The 19,898-nt window shown below is 43.8% G+C and overlaps 1 pseudogene; it reads left to right on the top strand.

Moving 5' to 3' along the window:
* Positions 1-11,884: 11,884 nt before the first annotated feature.
* LOC149125077 (succinate dehydrogenase [ubiquinone] cytochrome b small subunit, mitochondrial pseudogene) lies at positions 11,885-18,886 on the top strand (annotated as a pseudogene).
* Positions 18,887-19,898: the final 1,012 nt, after the last annotated feature.

Here is a 19,898-nt window from a genome sequence, read left to right as displayed (position 1 = left end):
TTTAATTTATTTATTTATCTGAAAGGCAGAGATACAGAGAGAGAGAGAGAGAGATCTTCCATTCATTGGTTCACTCCCTAAAAGGCTGCAATGGCTGGGGCTGGGCTAGGTCAAAGCCAGGAGCCAGAAATTCCATCCTGGTCTCACATATGGGTGGCAGGGGCCAAGTCCTTGAGCCATCTTCCACTGTCTTCCCAGGTGCATTAATAGGGAGCTAAATGAGAAAGTGGAGCAGCTGAGACTCAAACTAGCACTCTAATATGTGATGCCAGCATTGCAAGTAGCAGCTTAACCCACTGTGCTACAATGCTGGCCCTGAGACCTATTTTTATTGTATTCCATTGTATATTGATGTAGTTTACTCATGTCATCCTGTTGGACATTTAAGTGGTTTCTAATATTTCACAATTTAGATGAAATCTTTCCTAAATTACAGTTCTACATACCTCCTCAGGATAGATTTGCAGCCATGGAATTGCTGTGTAATCACATTTAAAAGTTTTGAACATCTATTATGAAATTGAGGCCTCCTTACACCCAGCCAATGAACTTCCATGTAAGTACACCAATATGTCCTACTCTCCCTCTTATCAGAAGGGGTTGGGCTTTCATGTTTCCTTTTCAAAATGAGAACTCCGGTTTATTTCCATAATATGCCAAATCTATGCTCTTCATCTTAAATGCAAAATAAATGCCCTGAGATACTATTAAACTGTGAAAATTAATTAAATTTGAAGGCAAGCATTCTCTTCCAGACATGAATTCACCAGGCTGTGCCTAGGCATGGAAATACATCAGTGTTAAGCAGCTCACCCTCAGCCCCACTGCTGGCCAACAATATTGGAAAAGACACAAACTACAACAAGCACTCGCCAAGGGTGGCAGGCTAAGGGCCCGCCTGTCTTCCCTTCCCAGCCTCATTGGACCTGCAGGTTCTGACTGATCCCTGCAGCTCTGGGGCAGGCCCTTTGCACAGCCGAGGAGGGTGCCACCACACCCCTGTTGGCTTCTTACTGTGTTAGGTGTGCTAGCCCAGATCATGCCCAGCCCTACAGGGCCACTGAAGCGGGACTCCAGCATGAGCACAGTGCCATCCAGAGTTCTCCCACAGACCCAGAACCAGCAGACCGGTGACTGTGCAGCAACCAAAGCTGCTGTCCACAGGTGGTTCTTCTTCCTCCAGGAAACCTGAGTATTGCCCTTAAGCTCTTCTCCCTGATTGGATAAGGCCCACTTGGGTTACTGAGGATACTCTCATGCTTCAAGTCAACTGATTATAGCTGTTAACCTACCTACAAAATACCTTCACAGTAGCATCTAGGTTAGTACTTTAACTTAATAACATTAACCTGGGTATGGGCATTGTGGCAGAGTGGGGTTAAGATACAACTTTGTACACCTGTATCCCATATGGGAGTGCCCAGCATGGAATCCCACCTCTACTTCCTGATTCAGCTCCCTGCAGATGTGCCTGGGAGGCAGAGTTGATGGCTCAGGTACTTGAGTTCTTGACACTTGTGTGGGAGACACAGATGGAGTTGTTGGTGCTTGGCTTTGGCCTGACCCAGTCCCAGCTGTTGTGGACATTTGGAGGAGTGAACTAGCAGATAGAAGATCTTTCTGTTCCCCTACCCTCTACCCCCATCAATCCCTGGCACTCTGCCTTTGAAATAAATAAAACTTAAAAAAGAAAAATTAACCAACCAAACTGATGCATACAGATTTCTGGCAGTCCCAAGAAGCCAGTGTTCAGGAGCAGTGAGTGGCCTGACCTCCACCAGGTCCCTAAGCTGCCTTGAGCCCATCCCAGGCAATACACAAGGTTTCTGAGCTGAGGTAGAGTTTCCCTTAGCCAACTCCCCTCCTGAGAGAGAACACTTCACAAGAATGTGGTCGGGACCTCATTACCTCTATTTTCACACTGGATGATTTGGAAATTATAGTTCATCAGGCTCATGTAATAAACGATTTTAGAGAGAAGTCTAAAATATCTAATGTAAGAGCTGTGGGGGCAGGAGTGGACAGAGGACCAATCAAGATACACATCAGTGTTTCCAAACACAATTCCAAGGTGAGTTCAGAATACCTCAAGTGCCATATTATATAGGTGCAAGGTAAAGATTCCACAGTTAAAAAAAGTCTAAGAAATTCTGGGTTAAATCTTTTATCTTTATTTACAGAAAACTGAAAACTCTCTTTAGTAGATCTGTGTGCATGAGACTCTTAAAAAGGGGGTTCTGGAAGGTGATACTTACCAAGCTTGCTTGGTCATGCAGTCAGATTTTTACTGAGCACTTTTTGGGTCTCGGGTCTCAAGAAACAGCCCAGAAATCTTGTGCATTGCCTGGCATCGAGCTCAGAAGGAAGGTGGTGAGAGCAGGAGTCAGGCCACTGTTCCTGAAACATGGGACACTAGAAGGGGGAAACGATCTTGTAAGCTTTAGTGTTAGCCCCCCAGTGTACAGACGGGATAACATTTCCTCCAGGTTACTCCAGGCACTGGATTCTGCCCACAAGGGAGCTGACCAAGAGCTTTACTTCAAAGACACTGAAAACCTGCAGTTACTGAATGCTCATTATGTGCCAGTGCCCAGAATTACAGGGCCGTGTAAGACTGCTGCAGACCCTAACCCCATACAGCTGATGTTTTCCTCTGGACCATTGCATCCTGTGAGGCACTGACCTCCCGACTCCTTAGCTGCTGCAGATGCAGCCCTAACAGAGCTGCCATCAGCCTGGTGCACTAGCCTCCTGCAGGCTAAAGGGTTATAGAAGTGGTACCATGTGTCCAAACAGTGTGCCTTGGCAGGAGTAAAAGAAGGGCTAAGAAAAAACTGCATCCATAATGCCAGGGAACTAGATCAAAACCAGAAGAAAGCGTATCCTTTCATATGGGGTGGGCAGTTTGGCAGAAAGCAGTTCCTCTGAGGTTGATGGAAATAAAAGGTGGCCAGTCTCCCCTTCCCACTGCCAGTATTTTCCCTTGACAGTCAGATTCTTGACTGAAAACCTTCATTATGTGGGGAAAGGCAAATAACTGCGGGAAAAAAAAAAGGTCGTTCACAGCCATATAAAATTAAAAATCCAGCCAGAAAACCCATACCTGAGGTCCTTATCTCTGGGTCTCACTTTGCCAAAGAGAAAATTTGGTCAATGTGAGACACTCTTCTTTGGGTCCAAATAGGTAAAAATGACATCCGGCTGTGTTGTGCCAGACTGCTGCGTCCTGGCTTGCCATGTCACTTACTTATCATACTGCACTTGGCCAGCTGGAGCGTCGCTGGCCAACTCCTGGCTGTGGGTACATCTGCAGGCTTTCGAGAGTAGGTCTCCTCTCCTGGGGACGAGAGAGGGGTGATTCTCCAAGAGGACCACTGGGAAGAGGAGCAGGGACAGGAAGTGCAATCCTACCTTCTATCTTAGAGCCAACATCAAACCAACAAACTTGTATCAGACACTCTCATTTATGTAATGTATGAAATGAGGAAACATTAAGGTAGATCAGGTGTCTTAATAACAGAATTTAATTCAAGTTGGGAAATTATCAGTAGATGTTTTCCCAAGCTGGAATTGGACAAGGACCTGAAAGTTGTGCTTTTTATGTTTATTCCAGTTTTTGGCTCTGCTTTGTTAGCCCATTGTTCTTGGCCCTCTGGTTGCAGGTTTAGTCATTCCTAGATCTTAAAATCTGTTCTGATCAGGATAGTAGGCAGGTTTGGTTGTACATATGGCTTATCAGGTAGTAGGGAATGACTTAACCTTTTTGCTGTGTTTTTGGGATGAGTACTGACCTGCCGGTTCAGTTGTAAATTTCCCCCAATTTTGTCCTTCTACTGATTTCCATCCCATCCCATCTTTTTTTTTTTTTTTAAGATTTATTTATTTATTTGAAAGGCAGAGTTACAGAAAGGCCAGAGGCAGAGAGAGAGAGAGAGAGGAGAGAGAGAGAGAGAGAGAGAGGTCTTCCATCCGCTGGTTTACTCCGCAGATGGCAGCAATAGCCAGAGCTGCACTGATGTGAAGCCAGGAGCCAGGAGCTCTTCCAGGTCTCCCACGCAGGTGCAGGGGCCCAAGGACTTGGGCCATCTTCTACTGCTTCCTCAGGCCATAGCAGAGAGCTGGATTGGAAATGGAGCAGCTGGGACTCAAACTGGCGCACATATGGGATGGCGGCACTGCTGGCGGTGGCTTTACCCACTATGCCACAGCACTGCCCCCTCCATCTTAATGTATAAATTTTCTTGATATTCTGGGAATTCTTTTAGATCTCTTTGGAATCTGCAAAGGATAGCATCCCAAATTTGTAGGAGTTAGTCCTATGGAAAGTCAGTTTCTTCCATGAAATGCACATATCCCTAACAAGATTGATTCAGATAATACAGGAAATTTCCATAAAGGTCAAATATGACCATATGCAGCCTTTTGAATGTCAGTGGTGAATAATGTATGCTCAGGGGCCACGGCCATTTTGCATAGCCTCAAATCCTGCATCTGCCACTCACTACCTGTATACTCTTTGGCAAATAACTTAATCTCTCTGGGTCTCAGCTTTCTTGTCTATAGTAGACATACAGGTTTATAAAGCTGTGATGACTAAATGAATTGTAAAACCCTTAGAAGGTTATTTGTAGTAAATGATCAGTAAAGTTGCCTACTATGGCTATTATTTCTAGTTATATTCTAGGTGACTCTCAGTTCATTGGGAACGGAACTCAGATCTGGGATCTGCTGTAAGACAGTGGTAAAGGCATATAAAATATTTATCTGGACTGCCAAATTCATATTTCACACTTGCAGTTAGCTAAAGTTTGACCCTGGAAATGTTCACCTCTCAAATCTGCTCTAATAATTTTACAGCTAAAAGTTAAAATGTGGTCCATTATAATTTTGAGTACAAAATAAAGATCACCACCAGTGTACCTGAAACTGCCTAAGCGTAGGGAAGGGAAACATACACTCACTCACCTCATTTACCACTGGAGCACTGCCTGCTTGGGTACCCCTCCCCACCTTTGAACATCAAGCTTTGAACTGTTGCCTAAGACTCTTAACACCTTTTCTTTAAGAAGACTTCTTAATTTGACTCTTACCCTCAGGGAAATCTACTTGCCAAAAATTCCAGCAGTAACTATGGGTTGAGATCCTGGGGGGGAATTAATATTGTATTTCTGGGCAATTTGCCCTAAATGCTAATGTAGAAAAATGCACCTGGATAAGGACATTTTTCTTCTGATTTGCAGATTCATGGCCTAATTGATTTTTACTAACAACAAAAAAAATATAAGTATCTACATTGAATAGGCTCTACTTAGATAACAAGGTATGGGGAACTCTGTGGCATTCACCTTGGCATCCCGCACAGCTCCTAGCTCAGTGCCTTGAACGTGTGGAGGCTCTAAATAATATTGTGTACCACAGAGAGGATGTGCAGTGGAGTTGCAGGATCCTGGGTTCAGCTTCTAGTTCTGCCACTTATTTACTAGTGGTGGAGGTTTTTTCCCTCCTCTGTTGAGATCTTCCAACTGCTGATTCACTCTCCAAATGCCCATGACATCTGGGACTGGGCCTGGCCAAAGACAGGAGCTAGGAACTCAACTTATGTTTCCCATTTGTGTGGCAGGACCCGTCTATCTGAGCCATCACCTGTTGCACATCAACAGGAAGTTGGGATTGAAAGCAAAACCAGGCATCAATCCCTGGAACTCCAGCATGGAATGTGGTATCCCAAGCAGCATCTTAACTGCTGTGCCAAACACCTACCCCATATCAGTGAATTCTTGAGTATTTAGCTTCTCTGAGGACCAGTTCTCCCCCTTCCGAAAGTTAGGGATAGCTGATAATACCTACCTTTTAGAGTTCTCATGAGTTCTGAAAAAAATAGTAGGCAAAGCAATTTGCACATCATCTTTTTTTTTTTTTTAAGATTTATTTATTTGAAAGTTAAAGTTGCATGCAGAGAGAAGGAGAGGCAGAGATGCAGAGAGAGAGGGAGAGAGAGAGAGAGGGAGAGAGAGAGAGAGGGAGAGAGAGAGAGAGGGAGAGAGAGAGCTTCCATCTGATGGTTCATTCCCCATTTGGCTACAATGGCCAGAGCTGCGCCGATCCAAAGCCAGGAGCCAGGAGCTTCTTCCGAGTCTCCCACGTGGGTGCAGGGACCCAAGGACGTGGGCCATCTTCTGCTTTCCCAGGCCATGGCAGGGAGCTGGATTGGAAGTGGAGCAGCCGGGTTCGAGCCAGCGCCCATATGAAATGCTGGCACTGCAGACAGCGGCTTAACCTGCTCTACTACAGCGGCGGCCCCACACATCATCTTCTCTTAGTGATTACTATCACTGGAATCTGGGGTTCCTGATCAATTCTAGACTCTTGAGAAGCTTATATTGAAGGACTCAATTTTATAACCTTTTCCAAAATTCATTGCTATTACAAGATGCTTCTCAGTTGAAAAAGAAAATTATGCCTTTCGTAAAAAATTAACAATTTTTCTTCTAGTAGAATATAAATGATTCTTAAGTCACTTTTATGGAATCATTAAATCCTTTTTATAAACATTAATGTCTCTTATTAAATAACATTTTATTTTGTATCACTTGAAAATTCGCAGTTCAAGTTTCTAGGTAGAAAAATAAGGTTATTTATGAAGAAAGTAAGATTGGAATTTGAGGCCGGCGCCGCGGCTCACTAGGCTAATCCTCCGCCTTGCGGCGCCGGCACACCGGGTTCTAGTCCCAGTCGGGGCACCGGATTCTGTCCCGGTTGCCCCTCTTCCAGGCCAGCTCTCTGCTGTGGCCCGGGAGTGCAGTGGAGGATGGCCCAAGTGCTTGGGCCCTGCACCCCATGGGAGACCAGGAGAAGTACCTGGCTCCTGCCATTGGATCAGCACGGTGCGCCCGCCGCAGCGCGCCGGCCACGGCGGCCATTGGAGGGTGAACCAACGGCAAAGGAAGACCTTTCTCTCTCTCTCTCTCTCTCACTGTCCACTCTGCCTGTCAAAAAATAAATTAAAAAAATTAAAAAAAATTGAAATTTGACTTTTTTTCCTTCTTCAAACATTTTTTTATTTTCATTTTATTTGAAAGGCAGAGAGACAGATCTTCCATCCATTGGTTCACTCCCCAAATGGTCACAACAGCCAGGTCTGTGCCAGGCTGAAGTTAGGAGCAAGGAGCTCCATCTGAGTCTCTCATAAGGGTAGCGAAGGCCCAAGTACGTGGGCCGTCTTCCACTGCTTTCCCAGCACATTAACGGGGAGCTGAATTGGAAGCTGAACAGCTGGGACTCAAACCTGCACTCCAATGTGGGATGTTGGTGCCATGAGTGGCAGCTGAAACTGCTATGCCACATGCTGGCCTGTGATCTGACTTTTCATCATGCTAAGAAATGATAGATTTTAAAGTAAAAGATCATATTCTTAGAATTTCACACATAAGCTATCATTCAAGTGTGAGGATGTGAAAAGACCAAAAGGAAAGAAAAGGTTACCTACATACCTTTCATTTTAAAAGTTACTAAAAAAGGCCAGCGCCGCGGCTCACTTGGCTGATCCTCCACCTGCGGTGCCGGCACCCCGGGTTGTAGACTGGGTCGGGGCACCGGATTCTGTCCCAGTTGCTCCTCTTCCAGTCCAGCTCTCTGCTGTGGCCCGGGAGTGCAGTCGAGGATGGCCCAAGTGCTTGGGCCCTGCACCCTCATGGGAGACCAGGAGGAAGCACCTGGCTCCTGGCTTTGGATCAGCGCAGTGCCGGCCATAGTGCCATTTAGAGGGTGAACCAACGGAAGGAAGACCTTTCTCTCTCTCTCTCTCTCTCTCACTGTCCAACTCTGCCTGTCAAAAAAAAAAAAGTTACTAAAAAAAAAGCTACTCAAGGAAGTACTCCAGTCAAATGAAAAATAAGTCAGAATAAAGAAATGAAGACGGATTGCTGAGATACACAATATAGAATGTGAATATAAAATTTATGTAACTACCTAATGTTATGTTGTAAAGTTATATGTGAATTTTAAGTATTTTTATATCAGACAAATTATAACAATTTATAATTAAAATTTTATTTTACTTCTATGAAGAAAATGAGGAGAGGAATTAAAATTCTGCTGAAGATATTACCTTGGTGATTAAATGGAGACAGGTTATAGATTCTGAATGATTCTTGATTTTTATTCAGTTTATAATTGGAATAATTAAAGGCCTGTCTTTAGGAGTGTCTCTACAGAAACAGTCACACAAATGCACTGACATATTTATAAAGATATATAAAATATATTTATAAAGATATTTATATTATATTTATGTCGCTCCCCGTCTTCGTGGAGGAACGACACAGGACCCTGCGCTGTTCTTTCGTCTGCTCGGCCCTCCCCGGGTTTGCTGCTGGTCCTTCCCGGGTTGGCTGCTGGTCCTTCCTGGGTTGGCTGCTGGTCCTTCCTGGGTTGGCTACCGTCCCTTCCACCTCCATGGAAGGGCGGTTCCCCCTGCCACATTCCCCCACTTCCGCAGGGGAGCGGCACACCGCCGGCCGGCTCTTCTCGGGGGCTGCACAGGTGTTCCCCTTAGATGTTCCTGGTGCATGTTGTCTCTCTCCTCCTTTATAGTCCTCCTCCGCCAATCCTAACTCTGCTGCCTACACGCCGAGTACGCTGCTCTCCTCCAATCAGGAGCAGGTCCTGCAGCTTGTCAAGTTGGTGAGAGGCAGCTGGGTAGAAGCTGTTGCCTCCTCTCCCAGCGCCATATTGTGGGAAAGCAGATGCATAGAATAAGTCTTAATTCCAGTAACTTAGTCTAGTCCAAGGTGCTCCCAGTTGCTCCCCACATATTTATAAAGATATTTATCTGTAATAAATAAACATTGTAAATATATTTTCACCAACAAAAACTTTAGCATATCTCTACAATGGAATAGTGCTATTAATACAATGGAATGCAGTTACTAAGAAAAATCAGAAGTAGGCTTTTGGCAAGTGGTTACCACTTGAGACATCTACATCCTGTATGGGGTGTATAGGTTAGTTAGACTTCTGGCTTTATTTCCACTGCCAGATTTCTGTTTATGCACACCCAGGGAGTCAGCAATAATGGCTAAAATGATGGTGTCCCTGCCACCACCTGGAAGAGTTGAATTCAGTTCCTGGTTCCTAGCTTTGTTGGACCCAGCCCTGACTGCTGCAGGCATTTGGGATGAAAGACTTTTCTGTTTGTCTCTGCCTCCCAAATAAATAAAAAAATAAAAACAACTTTTTAAAAAGAAGGATGGATGTGCAATGATATGGAAAAATTTCCATGACATCTTAATAGAAAAAGATTTCAGGGCCGGTGCTGTGGTGCAGTGGGTTAAGGCCCTGGCCTGGGGCGCCAGTATCCCATATGGGTGCTGGTTCTAGTCCGGTTGTTCCTGTTCCAATCCAGCTCTCTGCTATGGCCTGGAATAGCAGTAGAAGATGGCCCAAATCCTTGGGCCCCTGCACCCATGTGGGAGACCCAGAGGAAGCTCCTGGCTGCTGGCTTCGGATTGGTGCAGCTCTGGCCGTTGCAGCCATCTGGGGAGTGAACCAGCAGCTGGAAGACCTCTCTCTGTCTGTACCTCTCTCTGTAGCTCTTTCAAATAAATTTAAAAAAAATCTAAAAAAAGGTTTCATAGCAGTGCAAGTATATAAGAGTATTTCAAAAAGTTTGTAGGAAAATTGAATTAAAAGATGTGTTTACTTTGGTGCAAAACAATGGAAAATGTTAGTTTTTTTAAAAAAGATTTATTTATTTATTATATGAAAGAGTTACACAGAGGTAGAGACAGAGAGAGAGAGGTCTTTCATCCGCTGATTCACTCCCCAAATGGCCGCAACGGTTGGAGCTGGGCCAATCCAAAGTCAGGAGCTTCTTCTGGGTCTCCCACGTGGATGCAGGGGCCCAAGCACTTGGCCATCTTCTACTGCTTTCCCAGGCCATAACAGAGAGCTGGATAGGTGGAGCAGCTGGGACCTGAACCAGAGCCCATATGGGATGCTGGCAGTTCAGGCGGCGGCTTTATCTGCTAGCCACAGCTAGTCCGGTCCCCAAATGCCTGCAACAGGGCTGGGTCCAACAAAGCTAGGAATCAGGAACTGAACTCAGGTCTTCCAGGTTGGTGGCAGGGACGCCATCATTTTAGCCATTATTGCTGACTCCCTGGGTGTGCACAAACAGAAATCTGGCAGTGGAAATAAAGCCAGAAGTCTAACTAACCTATACACCCCATACAGGATGTAGATGTCCCACAGCTATGCCGGTCACATAGTGGTTTTTTTTTTTTTTTTAATTATGCACTTTCCATGAACTTTTTTGAAGATGTGTAGTTTGAATTTTGTTTGTACACTACAAAAAAGTGCAGAAAATGGCAACAATGCTATCTCTAGGATGAATTCAAACCATGGAATTGAATGAGATTGCTTCAAAAGCAGGCTAGAATGAAGAGAAAGTCCAAGAGTAGAAATGTGAGTCACAAACTTTAAAGCATAGGAAACCATGTGTCTGCACATCCATCCATCCAGTCATTAAATGCCTACAATGTGCTTAGTGCTGTGCTTCATCCTGGGGACACAAAGGTGAATATCAGGTACAGTTGTGTTTTGTTTTTTCTTTTTTTCTTTTTTTTTTTTTCAGGCAAAGACTAAAATCCTGAGAGGCCCTTAGCACAAAAAGGTAATTCAAACTGAACAATAATGCTAAGTCATAAAGAAGGAGAACATTGGGGTCAGCATTGTGGTTCAGTAGGTTAAGCCACCACCTGTGATATCAGGATCCCACGTTGGAGTGCCAGTTCAAGTCCTGGCTGCCTCACTTTGATCCAGCTCCCTGCTAATGCACCTGGGAAAACAGTGGATGATGGCCCAGTACACCCCTGTGGGAGTCTGGGAAGGCTTTGCAGGCTCCTGGCTTCAGCCTTGCCCAGACCTGGCTGTTGCAGCCATTTAGAGAGTGAACCAGGGAATGGAAGACTCTCTCTCTCTCTCTCTCACTCTCTCTCCCTCCTGTCACTTTCTTGTCACTTTCCTGTCACTCTGCCTCTCAAATAAAGCTTACCAACAACAACAACAACAAAAAGTTGTTAACAGCATGAAAGATACAAGTCCAAGTATTCGACAACTGAAGAACAATTTTATGTTTAGAACTTGAGTTTTTGGTAACTTTTGTCAGAACAGTTTTGTAAAGGTAGGAGTAAAGCCTGAAGCCACTGATTGGAAAGAGTGGAAGGTGAGCAGGTATAACGAATTGCTGTCTCTGAAAACACTGATAGTGAAAGGAAAAGGAAGTTTGAAGGGCACTGAGCAAGGGAAACACATTTTTGTGGCATGGGAGAGACTTCATGGAACTTTATAGGAAGGACTGAAGATTCAAGGAGAGGAAGAATGAGTGATGTGCCAGGGCTTGGCCAGGCTTGAGTGGCCTCAAGGATACAAGCGTGGGCTTAACCCTCACCCTAGTGCACGTGTTCCTTGGCCTTGTGCTTTCTCAGTTGACCTCTTTGCTGTGCGTTTTGTCTGCCCCTGTCTGGCCTGAACACCGTGATTCTTCTCTTCAGTTACTTCCTTGTCTCACCTTCGCGCTTTCTTATATTTCTATCGTATCCTCCTGGAAAAAGTCGGCCCTACTTCAGCGTCACGATTTGTTTATCTGCTCTTTTATTCTTGCTGCTGAGAAAAATTACACATTGTGCATTGTAAATTCATAGTCTCAACACTCAATTGGATCCCTAATAGCTAAGGTTTTTTTTTTCAAAGGCTCTTTTCCAGTTTTTTAATGAAAAATAAACTATAAATGATCAGTTAATGGGAAGACGATGGATACTGTGGATAAAAGAATAAGTAGAGCAGGGTTTCAGCATAAGAGCTCGGAGGGGTTTCACCTTTCAATATGGCAGTCACGGTGGGCCTCACTGAGACGTTAACTTCAGTTCACAGACTTGAAGGAGGCAAGAAAATCGGCCTTAGGGGAAAAGCGTTGTGGGTAGAAGGAGCAGTCAGTGCAAAGCCTCCAGGGTGGGAGTGTGCTTGGTGTGTTAAAGGAAGAGAAACGATGCCCGATGCCCGTGTGGCTGGAAGAACGGGGAACGAGGAGAGCGTTTTGACCAAAGAGGTGAATACAGCCTCAAATTGCTTCCCAATTTAGCAGCTTAAAACAACACACATTTGTTATCTCACAGGTGTTGGGGGCCAAGAACCCAGACGCAGCTTGGTTGAGGCCCTGTGGCTCAAGTTCTCTTACAAGGCTTCAGTTAGGGGTTGGCTGGTGCTGCAGTCCTGGCCCAGTGCCGGGAGGATCTGTTTTCAAGCTCACGTGGCTGTGTACTGGCTTCAGTGGACCGGTCTCAAGTCTTTGCCTTGAAGGCACTTCCATCAGAAGCTCACAGAACAGCAGCTTATTCTCCCCGCGCAGGGGAAGGGAATTCAAGGTGGAGACTATGGCCTTTTGTCACGTAGTCTCGGAAGTGACACTCCATCACTTCTGCGGTGTTCATCAGTTAGAAGCAAGCGGGTCATGGAGAGCATTATGTGAGGTCAGGGCCACAAGGAGGAGGGAATGGTTAGGTGCCGTCATAGAGGCTGCTCACCCCAGGGCCTGGCCCTGTCAGCCCCTGTAGTCAGTTTATGGTTTTTGGTGTGTATGCTGAGAAGAGCCACTGGGGAGTGTCCAGAGGAGAAGAGACGTGACCTGACTTGCACTGTAACAGAATTCCCATGGCTTCTGTGTTGATTGGGCTGAGGTGGAAGCAGGCAGACTAGTTAGATTGCTCTATTAAATAATAATTTAGCAGAGCTCAGGGGCAGGTCAGGTTTGAAGGTGCAGATTTGGGAGTCACTGGAATACAGATGCTATCGAAGTCATGAGACAACAGTAAGAGGGTGAGTGGTTTCAGTGCTGTCAAGTGTCATGTGACAACAGTCCGTGTGCCAGTGGGTAGAAGCCAGTCAAATGATTTCACATGCCTTTTATTCCTTTCCAAAGGAGTATTTGACCTGGCAGTTATGACACTGCTTGTGGCACCCACATCCCACATCTCAGTGCCTGGGTTCGAGTGCCAGCTTCCTACTAATGTGTGTCCTGGAAGGCAGCAGGTGATGGCCAGGTGTTTGGTTCCCTTCCATCCACGTGAGAGACCCAGACTGAGTTCCAGGCTCCTGGCTTCAGCCTTGCCCAAGCTCTAGCTGTTTTGGGCATTTGGGGAGTGAACCAGCAGATGGGAGATATCTCTTTCTCTCTGCCTTTCAAACAAATAAGATTAAAAAAAATCTAAACATTCTGATATGACTCACACGGCATTGAGCCCTCCGTATAAGATCAGAAACTGTAGCTCTTTGGAACATCCCAGACATCAGAGCAAGGCCTGCTCTCTCAGCACATGGGGGTAGATGACGGGGGCTGCAAGGTCACTGCAGCCTCTCCAGGATGTCTTTCTAGTAAAGTGTGAAGGTTTCCAGTCTTTTTTGACCTCTTTCCAAAGAAGAAACTTGGGCCCATTTTCCAAAGATTATTTATAACTTCCTTCTGCCTTATTTGGGATACAAAAGGCCACACAGCAAAAAAGGGAAGCAAGCAGGATGTCTAAACAAAGATGTTTTTGACTACAGTTTCCTTTGGAGCAGACAGAACGTGGTGCGGGGATGCTGGCCAGTTGTTCCTAAGGATCACAGTCCGCATGTTTGAGGCCCCCTTCAGCACGTGCAGAGAAGGCTGCCATGTGCAACACAGGAGTATCATGCCCCACTTAGAGGTTTTCCAGGTCCTCCTCTCCAACACCAGATCTCTGGTCTGGAGCCAGGCAGGAGGATGTGTCTGGTTTCTCCATCCCACCCACCCTTGGTACCACAAACTGAGCTTCTAGCTCAAGCTGTTTTATCCAACAGCTGTGCCGCTCCAGGTTTCTTATATCTGTGATGAAACCTAGCCCCGCTACCTGGCTCTTTCACATTTCCAGAATTTTCTACTCCCGCTTTCTTTGTCTTAAAGCTCCTCACTCTTCCCCCACAATATAGCTACTCTTATTTCTTCAGGTGTTAGCTCAGGTGAACTCTCCCATGAGAAGCTGTCCTGGATGGCCTTGTGAGTCTTGGCTGGTACCTGTCTTGACATCTATGGGATCGTGAATCCCATTGCTGGGTTCCTGTTTGTTTACAAATCTGTCTACTCCCTTGGTGTAGAGCTTTGGGAGGGCAGGTTTGCACCCAGCACAGCCCTGATGTTAAGGTCAGAACACAGAACGTAATTATTGAATCACTTGGATGATGATTAAGTGACCAAGGGTAGCTTTCTTTTTCTTCTGAGAAAGTGAAGTGGAAGAGAAGGCATGAAGGCAGAGCTGATTGGAGAAGCTGGGACAGAAGTAGTGGCTGTTCTTGCTCACAGGCATCTGTTACCTATGAGAAGGAGGAAGTTAGGACACCTGCCAAGAGTGAGGGAGGCAGAGATCTGGTAGGACCCTTGAGGAAAGTGGTGAAGAGTTGGAACAGCTGGTGTGGAGACTGGAGTGGAGTAGATGAGAAACACCTGAGGACCCAGCTGAGGTTGGAGCTCATAAATTTGCAATGGAGCCCAGCAACATGAATATACAATTTTCTCTAGAAGGACTTAGCAGCCCTGAACTAGACAAAGGGAAAATAATGCTAGTAACTTTATTCATGCCTACTGTATGCCCGAATCTAAGCCATTTGCTTAAGTTGCCTGTTCTCTATTCCTTATAAATCTGATGCAGGTATCATTATTTCCATGATATGGATGGAGAAAATGAAGCTTGTGGAGATCGATAACTTTATAAAGTCCCACAGCTGGCAAGTGGGCCGAAGCAGATACAAACCGCAGAGTGACTCCGAAGGCCTGGACTTTGTCTGAGGCCATGTCATTCAACTGCTGCTTCCCGGTATCCAGTTGGGTTGAGCTAGTGATGATCATAGTGAAGGCAGTGGAAAGACAATGGAGGCTAAAAAGAAGGGTGTTGGTAGAGCGCTTAGCTGTGGGCTTCAGGTGGGCGAATGTCTGAACCCAAGCATATTCGGATACATCCAAGCATGAGGGACTAAAGGTATCACTGATACTAAAGAATAGGCTTATAAAGAGTAAAGGAGCAGAAAAAGGCATAGATAGAAAGATGTGGTTTGCATTTATGAGTTCAGAGTGGCCTCATTCCAGGTGGTGATAAAGCTAAGGTGTGATCATGGGAATAAACCAGCATAAAGGAGGCCATAGAAGTGCAAGGTCCTTCTGTATTATTTCTTGGAAAGGTTGTGTCTGGTATGTTTTAGATGTTCAATATTTACTGAATGAATGAATGAATAAAAGGGTAACCACAAATAAAAGCTCTAAAGTAGTAGAACTTTCTTAGTTGTGTGATTTGTGAGCATTTATCATTATTGTATAATCCCACCCAACCATAATCTAATAAAACAGATGAAGAGAGAATGGAGAGGTTGCCATCCAAGTATAAAGTACTCCCTTACTGTGAATATCTGATTCTGGATGAGTTATAGGGGCTTAAACACTTGAAAGCCTTTTCAATTGGAGAAAAGAACAAAGTTAAGTGAAAACAAAGTTATTGACAAAACTCATGAATAACAATCTTCTGTGTACTCTTGTAATTTTATGTGCTATATAAACCAAAGCCTTTAGGGTCCTTCAGCAAAGGTAGTATGTATGTTCTGTTTTCTGTGTATTGTATTAGAAACCCAGGCTCAGTCAACACTTTCATACTTTGAAACTTGTAATCAAGGCATAAAGTCTTATTTAAACTAAGTCAGGATTAGCCTTCACAAATAGACTATAAAACAGAATCCTGATTCATGAATTAGTTCTTTGTTTTTGCCTGCTGTTTGTTAGATATAACATGGCATGCATGCCAAGTGATGAGAGATGAAACAGCATGATGTAATCTAGTTGTGTTTCAAAGAGTAAAGCCTCCAGGGTATTGGTAAACACATAGCTAAACAAAGCCTCACAGTACACTTCTATGTTTTATGGTTTTGTCAAAATCAAAGGAGACGCATTTACTTTGGAACAAATAATTGTGGGAAATTTCTATAGTGTCCCTGTGGCTTATTTTTCATTGTAACTAGAATTCCCTTTGGTGTGTGAATGATTTTGCATAAGTAAGTGGTGTTGGACAAAGGATAAGATGTGTCGCAGCCTTAATTATGGTGCAAGGAGTTTCACCCTTGGTTTCTTACTTTACTCATGAGTAACTAGCCATGGAAAGGTGCGTTATTGTTCCACAGTTAATAGAATTGAGGTTCTTAACTTAATATTGCCTTGGTGAAGCATAAGAGGAAGGAGAACTTCTCAACTCTGTGTTCTGTGATCATGAATTCTGAAAAACAGCCCCATCACTCTACACTTTTCTGTCTTCATGCTCTTAACAGTAGAAGAGATAGCCTCTATGCACCTTGGCTGCCTGGCTCTCCCACTTTCCAGCATGTAAATTATCATTACTTCCTGCTTTATTATATGCTGGTGAATAGTTTATTGTAATGAGCTTTTTTTGCTTAAGAATACAACCAAAAAGGAAACTTTTAAGGAATAAAATCTATGCACCAAAAATTATGTTTTAGCACCCTCCAAATCATACTTTTCTCTGGCATTTCTTTTAAATAATCATCAGTACTTATTTTTTAAGATTTTATTTTATTTTATTTTTTCATTTCAGAGGCAGAGTACAGAGAGGGGCGGGGAGAGACAGAGAGAGGTCCTCCATCTGCTGGTTCACTCCCCAGATGGCCGCAATGGCCAGAGCTGGGCCAATTCAAAACCTTTCTCTCTAAGAAAGAGGAGCAGCTGGGACATGAACTGGCACCCATAAGGGATGTTGGCATCACAGGTAGAGGATTAGCTTAATATGCCACAGCTCTGCCCCATCAGTACTTTTAAAATTTGTTTAAAGTGACAGAAAACCCATGGTCAGTAGGTGTTTTCCGCACTCTACATAGCAAGAGGAATAAAGCAAAAGGCAGACATAGAAACACCCTCAGTTGTCTAAGTCATAGGGATATCAGAAGCCACCAAATCCTCAGTTTTCTGAAGGCTCAGTTGATTCTTATATTATGATTGAATGTCATTAAACTAATTACAAACCATTCTATATTGTGAAATGGCAAGCATGTGTTAATTGACGACACTAATATCGATATGTCAAGGTAGAAGTAATAATAAACTCTACAAGGTTAGAGAGCATTAAAAGAATCCATTAGGAGAATCTAGAACTCCATCTCTGTAATGGCTTGGACAGAACCAGCAGCATAGACAAGCCTCCCCCAGAATCACAATCTTCCTTAGTTAAAAGGGTATGTATCTTGATTCTTGGTTTCAAGTCTATAGTCTATAGCTATATTGTATATTCATTCTGGATACATTTTCTCCTAATTTTTATTCCTTCTCTTTCCTGCCTTAGTGGAAGATTTAGTTAAATTAATTAATTTCTATTCTGAGAACTGCTTCAATAAATAAGTGACAAAGTGTATGAACCATAAGACCCGATGGTATTTGTTTCATGGAAAAATATTATTCATTATAAATCAAGATGCATATATGAAAAGCCATATATTGCTATTATGCACTGAAAGCTTAGGGTATTGTAGGGAAGAGGAAAAAGAGCCACATGATTTGTAATTTACATCCTGGCATTTCTTCCTCTTTCAGAAAAACAATTAACAACATTTTTTCCTTTTAAAATCAACAGCACACCACCGTGAGAATTGAATGGTGTTTAATTCTTGTGAGAATTTCACTGGAAAGACCTAACTATTCTACTTGAACCTTGGTTTCAAGTGAAGAAAGGAAATGATATAGAATTGGCTTTGCAGGGAATGATTGATGATTTCTTAAAAAAAAAAAAAAAGAAAAGAAAAATGTTGACCAGGAAAGGGGGCCAGTTAAGGCTGAATGTATACATTTTGGTGGAATTATTCAGATTTTAAAGGTTTTATTTTTAATTTTTAGTGTTTCCAGTAATGCTTAGTATTAAAAGGTCTAAAAGGGACCAGTGAGTGGTGAAAAGGGGCAGTGTTGTAGGAATTAATGGAAAAAGACAGCAGAGAGCAGGAATAGTAGGGACTGCATTTTAAGTCTTAAAAGTAAGCACTTCTCCAGAGCAAGGTGGGGACTCTGGGGAGGCTGAGTGTCCTTTGCGGTGCCCAAGGAGGTCAAGCTGTGTTCCTCCGAAGCCTGGTGGTGAGCCCCACTCACGTCTCAGCATTTCTCCAGGACCGGCCTTCCCCAGGATGGTGTGGAGTGCAGCACATTCACCTATCACAAGTCGTCACTCTAGTTCCAAGGCTGCGTCTCTCCACTGCACTGGCGAGAGAGTTGTCAGTGCTCTGCTCCTGGGCCTGCTTCCAGCTGCTAACTTGAATCCATGTTCTGTGATGGACTACTCCTTGGCTGCAGCTTTGTCTCTCCATGGTCACCGGGGCCTTGGACAAGTTGTTACTGACTACGTGCATGGGGATGGACCACAGAAAGCTGCCATGGCAGGCCTTCTGGCACTCTCGGCTTTAACCTTTACTGGCCTTTCTTATTTCAACTGCCACGATGTGGGCATCTGCAAGGCTGTCGCCATGCTGTGGAAGCTCTGACCTTCCTGACTTAATGCCTCAAGATTGATTGTGTGCCTCTGCCATGCATTCAGCTCACCCAAAGCAGGAAGTAACAGATTAAGGCTATGGGTGTGCAAACTTTTGTCACATCATATGGTTCTTTTCAGAACTGAATCGTCGAGAAAAAGCTTTGAGCAGAGCGGTTATCTAATACGTTTTGGGACTGAGGTCTGCGTCCTGGTGAGTTGTCGCCCAGCTTCTCCTGAGACTCGCAGTGTAACCAAGCATGGTCTATGAGTGTGCCTTTTAATTGATCAGTCTTTTAAAGGGAACTTAGCTTTACAAGATCAGACTCTTCCATAGTTGTCCTAGGCATAAAGGACAAAGGGAAAGACTGTTAACTCGTGAGTAAAGACTGTGGAAAATTAGCGCCTCGTATTTGCAAACTTCCCTCTCTGTTCAGATAATAGCAGCTACTGTACATTACAGATTTCTAAATCCTACAAAGAAAAGCTTAGAAAACTTCATCTAGAGAAGTTCCATTTGGAAAGAGGTCCTCCTGGTAGATGGATTAAAATATTTCAATTTCTAAACTGAGACTTAATGCTCAAATATGTTTGAATTGTCCTAAAATAATCTCTTCATAAATAGAAAACTGTAATTGTTATTACTGTGTCAATTTCAAGAAAATGCATTCTTTGAAAATAATTTTTTTCTTTTTTTTGTTTTGTTTTTTAAACTTTTATTTAATAAATACAATTTCCAAAGTACAGTTTATGGATTACAATGGCTTTTTCCCTCCCATAACTTCCCTCCCACCCACAACCCTCCCATCTCCCGCTCCCTCTCCCATTCCATTCACATTGATTCATTTTCGATTATCTTTATATATAGAAGATCAATTTAGTATATATTAAGCACAGATTTCATCAGTTTGACCCACATAGAACACAAATTGCCAAATACTGTTTGAGTACTAGTTATAGCATTAATTCACATTGGACAACACATTAAGGACAGAGATCCCACATGAGGAATAAGTACACAGTGACTCCTTTTGTTGGCATAACAATTTGACACTCTTGTTTATGGCGTCAGAAATCTCCCTAGGCTCTAGTCATGAGTTTCCAAGGCTATGGAAGCCTCTTGAGTTTGCTGACTTCAATCTTATTTAGACAAGGTCATAGTGGAAGTGGAAGTTCTCTCCTCCCTTCAGAGAAAGGTACCTCCTTCTTTGATGGCCCGTTCTTTCCACTGGGATCTCACTCGCAGAGATCTTTCATTTAGTTGTTGTTGTTGTTGTTGTGTGTGTTTTTTTTTTTTTTTTTGCCAGAGTGTTGACTTTCCATGCC

This window comes from Oryctolagus cuniculus, chromosome 8 (assembly GCF_051225735.1).
Source record: "Oryctolagus cuniculus isolate XC-2025 breed Fujian yellow rabbit chromosome 8, ASM5122573v1, whole genome shotgun sequence".
Lineage (NCBI taxonomy): Eukaryota > Metazoa > Chordata > Mammalia > Lagomorpha > Leporidae > Oryctolagus > Oryctolagus cuniculus.
The sequence above is the reverse complement of the archived record's forward strand: the minus strand, read 5'-3'. Positions and strand labels throughout refer to the sequence as shown.